This window comes from Cheilinus undulatus, linkage group 7 (assembly GCF_018320785.1).
Source record: "Cheilinus undulatus linkage group 7, ASM1832078v1, whole genome shotgun sequence".
Taxonomy (NCBI): Eukaryota; Metazoa; Chordata; class Actinopteri; order Labriformes; family Labridae; genus Cheilinus; species Cheilinus undulatus.
In genome coordinates this window covers 47,867,937-47,874,235 of record NC_054871.1, presented here as the reverse complement: position 1 = coordinate 47,874,235, position 6,299 = coordinate 47,867,937, and the positions used below count along the sequence as shown (strand labels likewise).

The following is a 6,299-nucleotide window of genomic DNA, read 5'->3' as shown; positions in this document are numbered from 1 at the left end:
TTCTGAGTTTGAGTTGTACCCATAAATATTAGTGATAATAAAAATAACTTTGTTGAATTCAATGATCTGTGATATATAGTGACCTTCTGCATCTATATCTGACTGTAGAAGGTTACCTGTGAAATTATTTTTCATTGTACCTACCCCAGCTGAGCGCTCTGATTTATGTGAGAGCCAAAGATCATTTCCCCATTGGGACCTCCAGAAGTTTGTGTCATTGACTGTTGAATGAGTTTCTTGGTAAAAACAAAAATCAGTTTTAAAATTCTTAGAAAATAAAAATAAAGCTTTGCGCTTTCCGTTATCTCTTAAACCCCTGGCATTCAAAGAAAATAAAGATAAGGTCAGTTTCAATTACTTAGAATAAAACACTTGAGAAATGAGTCGCTAAAGACTTAACACAAACTATTGTATAGGGAATGAGAACTGCACCAATGACAATCAGAATTGTGTGAATATTGGAGTAACATAAGTAGTCATTTAACCATTAAACTTGAAATGCCTGTATATGGAAACAATTTTGAGATTTCAGAGTTCATCACAACATTTAAACGTGTGGACTGAAAAGTAGAGCGGTAGGAAGAATTAACTCTCTATTGTAGCATTGAAGTAATTAAAGGACTCTTTAAACACCATTTTAACTCAGAAAAGGTATTTAAGTTAGAAGGAACCTCAAAAGAATTTCAGAGTACTAACTGAATAGTGGAATACAAATAAGGAGCATTTAGTAGAGATGAAAAACAAAGCGTGGATTGACTAACTTTGTAACCTGAACTGTAAAGAGTAGAAACCTCAGACATCCATTGAAGAGCTCTAGCTGCAGTGCCGTGGGTGAATGGTGCCCTCTAGTGGGGTAACGACGAACTTCTTCGTGTCAGCTGAGATAACTGTTTTTAAAGTGGAGGTAGAAAGATTTCTTTCGGTTCAACAACAGCACGCCCTCCAACGAAGCAGGCCTTCTTTCCTTCCTTTCTGGCTGCCTGTACCGCTGGCCATAATTTCTTGCGATTTTCCCTGTCGATTTTGCAAAGGTCCTCAGCAAAGCGAAGGCCGTTGTCTCGTAGATACTCGTTGGTCTTGGCTGCTGCCCAGACCCCTGCCTTGAATACCCGCGAGGAGAACTGGAGAATCGTTCCTCGAGGGTCCGTGTCTCTTTTGGTAATTGGATAAAACGTTTGTAAACAGATATCAAAAATAGAAAAACGACTGGTTATTTGATTTTTGTTTTAAAATAGAAAAACCAAAATTGAAATACAGCTTGATTTTCTTTTTTGTTGTCTGGAACGAGTAAGAAAAAGTCAAATAACGGTTTGATTTTCAATATTCATTTCTATAAAGAAAATAAAATATAGCACAAGACACAAAACTACGGAAGCCCTAAAGGGCCATGAATTCACATATATTATTTACTCCGTTTTCTCGTGATAACGAGATAATTTCCGGATGGTGTACGAAACAAACTGAAGGCTGATCACTCTGAGAGCCAACCCATCACATGCTCTGCGGTTGCTGACCACACCAGTGAGGTAAGTTTAGCCTGTTTCTCTCTGTGTTTGTGCTTTAGCAACTTTGTGGGTACCTTTATCATAACCTGAAGTTAACAACAATAACGGCGGGGAACAACGGTGCATTTTGTGTGTTTGTGTGTGCGCTTGCTTGGGGGTCCTGCTGTGTACGGGCCGCCTACCGTACTCTCCTCGCTGTAACACCATGCAAAATGACGCTAGTAATTGCATTCAAACGTGTCATCGTTCTACCTGGCCTGCCTTTCTCCACCTGTGCAGGTAGGCTGCAAGACTCTCTCCCTCCTCACACCGTCTCCCCGAGTCGGGAGCAGTGGGGTTGAGCTGCAGGCGTATATGCTCGCTTTCTATACAGTTAGATAGAACGTGTTTTTGCTGCTTCTGTGATCACTGTAGACGAAATAGACGCGGTAAAATGCACATTTTCTCCTCTGTAAATGAACAAATCAGTCAAAGTTCAAAATGTGGTAAAAACCTGAAATGTCAACACTGCTGCTCTCATGGTTCATGCAGAGAAACTCTGCTCATCTAGGATGCTCCAAGGCCTGTGAGGGATGCAGCCTATGAGTGTACTGTTGACATTGGTGTGTCTACCAAACTAAAAACGTTGAAAGTGTTGGAAATAAACAAAATGACAAATTAAAGTAGCAGAGGAAACACTGGTTTTGATAATACAGGACTGCATTCCTGCTCATTTAGCTGCCTTATTCTGATCATCTTGATTCATGTGTTTTCTTTTGCTCCTCAGCTCTATGCTGGCTGTTCTCTTAGGTTGACACCAGTACACAGAAAATTACATATTTCCACATTTACACAATAACTAATTAATCCAGCATGACTGTTTAATTTTGATAAAATTAGGTCCAAATGACTATTTTTAAGCAAATGAGATTGTTAACCATCTCAGACGGATAGTTATATTTCTTCAAATGGTCAAATGGACAGATCTTATTCAACAGCTCATTGATGTTACTGGGGTATTGGATAATTCAGATGATCCTTGTGCCTTTCCTCTACAAATTATAATGCTTTCTGGGAAGATGTTCAAAATGAGTCATTAAAGAATACCTCTGATATGGATAAATGATGTTTGTTTGTCTTACAGCTGTAGCAGATGTGGTGGAGGGGCTTCCACTTTCCCCTGGGAGGCCGGTGACTACAGTGGCTCTGAACACACTGTTACTGGGACCAAGTATTCCACAAAGGTAAAACCTCCTGAACAGTACACAACCTCAAACATGAACATGGGTATTTTTTTCAAGTCAGAGTTGATGATGAGTACAAGGCAGATGGAAGCTTTAGTGATGTTAACAAATGATTTTCAGAGCTGCTCCAGGAGCAGAAATAATCTCACTAGTAGAGTTATTTGTCAGGAGCCAGAGCCAAAATACCTGTTGGTTAAGGCTATAGGCAGAGGCAATGAAAAAGGAAGTTGTTTGTGCCTTTGAACTAGCTGGCTGCGAACTTTCCACGATCATAAATGCAATTTGATTGTCTGCATCTAAATTGACCTGTAAGCCAGTTTGCACTTTTTGATTTTTTTGCCACTCATTGAGATTTACCTTCAGTTTTGCTGGTGAAGCAGCTTTGCTGCCAAAGGTTGTCCATATTACTAATACTTTTAACATCTAGCAAATGTTTCATTCGCATTTTAAATTTTGTATTAATTAATTTACCCAAAACTGTTTTACGGACTCAAGCATTCTCCATTTCTACGGTGACCATAAAGGCTTCGAGCACACTGTGACCAAGTTCCTGCATCCAGCTGGACATCATCTGTCTATAAGACCCCCCATTCTTCCTGCAGCTGTGGTCTTTCTTTTTTCCTGGGAGCCCAGTGTCTGCACCCTGGTCATCGTAGCAATGTCAGAAGAGCAGGAGAATATTGATCACCACATCACATATCTTTTCAATCAAGGTCTGACACAAGCTGAAATAGCTTTATGTCTTGCTGTTCGGCATAACACATAAGTGTACGCCATCTTAGAATGCTGCTAGCGAGACTCCAGCTTTATCGGCAGCGCAATCATAGTGAGCCCGATGTTGTAGCTAACTTTATAGCTGACCAGCTAAGTGGTCCTGGACGTCTTCATGGATATCTGATGATGACAGAGAGATGCAGATCAGCAGGATTGCGGGTCACTAGAAACCTGGTGCATGAAGTGCTAACTATTTTGAACCCAGAAGGTATACGACAGAGAAAAGGTAGGAGACTCAGAAGAAGGCATTACAGTGTCCCGGGACCAAATTACATTTAGCACATGGACTCTTACGATAAACTGACACTGTTTGGCATTGGAGTTAATAGGTGCATTGATGGCTTCTCATGACATATCATCTGGATGCAAGCAAACTTTACAAACAGCGAATCAGAGGTGATAGCAGCATATTTCATCGGTGCTGTTAGTGAGTGTGGGGGTTGCCCAAAAATAATCAGATCTGATCTTGGAACAGAGAATGTACATGTCAATAGATTACAGTGTTTTTTGCATGAGGATGAAAATGGCACAGTTCAAGGACCATGTGTTCTTCAAGTAAGAAGTACTGCAAATCAGAGGATTGAAAGCTGGTGGGACACTATCGGAGACAGAATGCTGACTACTGGAGAGACTTGTTTCAGGAGTTCCAGGCAGTGGGGGACTTCAATGGGGATGTGGTTGACAAGGGCCTCATTCAGTTCTGCATTCTTAATGTCATTCAGGTATTCTCAATCACTGACTCACTCACTAGCTGACTCATAAAATACTTGACTGACTGACTGACTGACTGACTGACTGACTGACTGACTCACTGACTCACTGACTCACTCACTCACTAAAGGACTGACTGACTCACTAATTAAAGGACTGACTGACTCACTCTCTGACTCAAGGACTGACTGACTCTCTGACTCAAGGACTGACTGACTCTCTGACTCAAGGACTGACTGACTCTCTGACTCAAGGACTGACTGACTCACTAACTGAAGGACTGACTGACTGACTCTCTGACTCACTAACTGAAGGACACACTGACTGACTCTCTGACTCAAGGACTGACTGACTCACTAACTGAAGGACTGACTGACTGACTCTCTGACTCACTAACTGAAGGACACACTGACTGACTCTCTGACTCAAGGACTGACCCATTCACTGACTGAAGTACTGACTCACTCACCAAAGCACTCATTCATTCACTGACTGCAGGACTGACTTACTCTCTGACTGACTGACTGACTCTGACTCTGACTCTGACTCAAGGACTGACTGAATCAAGGACTGACTGGCTCACTGACTGATGGACTGACTGATTCACTCACTGACTGCAAGACTGACTGACTCACTGACTGACTCTGACTCAAGGACTGACTGAATCAAGGACTGACTGATGGACTGACTGATTCACTCACTGACTGACTGACTCAAGGATTGACTGACTGACTGACTGAAGGACCTAGTCACACACTCACACTTGTCTTATTTTACAGAAGGAGTTGGACCCTGTGGTGACAACATGGAACACCCACCGGATCCGGCCAGGTCAGAATGGTTGTGACTTGTATCATGGAAAACCTTTCCTCATGTATCATGCACCAGAACTCTACCAGGCACAGGACTACCTCATCCCACTGGACCATGAAAGACTGGACATCATCCTGCAACAAGATGTTTGCCATTGGAAAACTGATATTGTCTGTGATCCAGATCTTCTTGAGCTCTGCGTTTTAGTAATGGAGGAGCATAATCTTCAGGCTGGCCACAATGCTGTCCAAGCTACCAGACTTTACCGACAACTGAGGCCCTTGATAAGAGCACAGTTGTCGGGGCCAGAATAGTCCTTACCTTGCTAGTTTGTTGTTTCACACAAGTGGTTGTTAACAATTATCCAGTTGCAGCTGGTTGTGAGATCAGCTCCATTTCCAGGTGTTTAACACATACCTGCTCTCTGATTCTTTATCAGTTTTGTGCAGAACACACACATCAGTAGGAATGAACATGCCTTTGTTTTGAATGTTTTTAGTGTTTACATTTCCTACTTTGAGAAGAGAACAAACTTTTTTTTTCATTTAAGTCTAATATGTCTTAGCTACAGACACCCGCAGTTTCTTAACAATATTAGACATGGCTTTACTTGCAATGTTACACTCTGCTACAGATGACATTATTTTGTATTGAAAGTTTAATGTGTGTATTGTTTTTCCATTTACACTTTAGTTACCCTTGCTCTCAATTATGTGTTTGAAAATGATCAAGGGTTGTTTCATTCTGTTTGATAAATGCAACTAAAAAGTCACACCACAGTAATTAGAGCCTTCTTGAGACTTTGACAGAACACTGTCATTAATATAAATGCTAAATCTTAATACTTTCTGTATATAGCTTTAAATACCTACATCAAGGCAAACCAAGAGGTGATTTATCTTTATCTTATGACTGTTTAGGCAACTGTATGAAGATATTTTCTTTTGAGTAAAGTACAGATGAATCCAGTCCACAGCCAGAATCCTTCTCATCTCCACTAATACTGTGTCATTTGGGAAAAATGCTGTTTGGAATGTTATGTCTCTGGTAATGTTAAAGTCAGTTACAAATTAAACTCATTTTAAAATGAACTGTGTACAGAAATGTTGATTTAAAAATCAAATAATTTCCTGTTAACACCCTAAATACATAGCTAACTGTATATTAAATGTGTTTATTTTAAACTAGTTTCAAGACAACAGAAAGCTTCACTGCATTAGTAAAGTGAGGCACAGTAGGTAAGAAGTTGCAGTCTGGTCTCCTTCCTTCCACA

The 6,299-nt window shown here is 40.7% G+C and overlaps 1 long non-coding RNA gene across 1 annotated transcript; it reads left to right on the top strand.

Moving 5' to 3' along the window:
• Nucleotides 1–807: 807 nt before the first annotated feature.
• Nucleotides 808–6,052, top strand: LOC121511956. Its single transcript, XR_005992076.1, has 3 exons — nt 808–1,526; nt 2,629–2,728; nt 4,993–6,052. It is a non-coding gene; the product is annotated as an uncharacterized LOC121511956 (long non-coding RNA).
• The last annotated feature ends 247 nt before the right edge of the window (nt 6,053–6,299 follow it).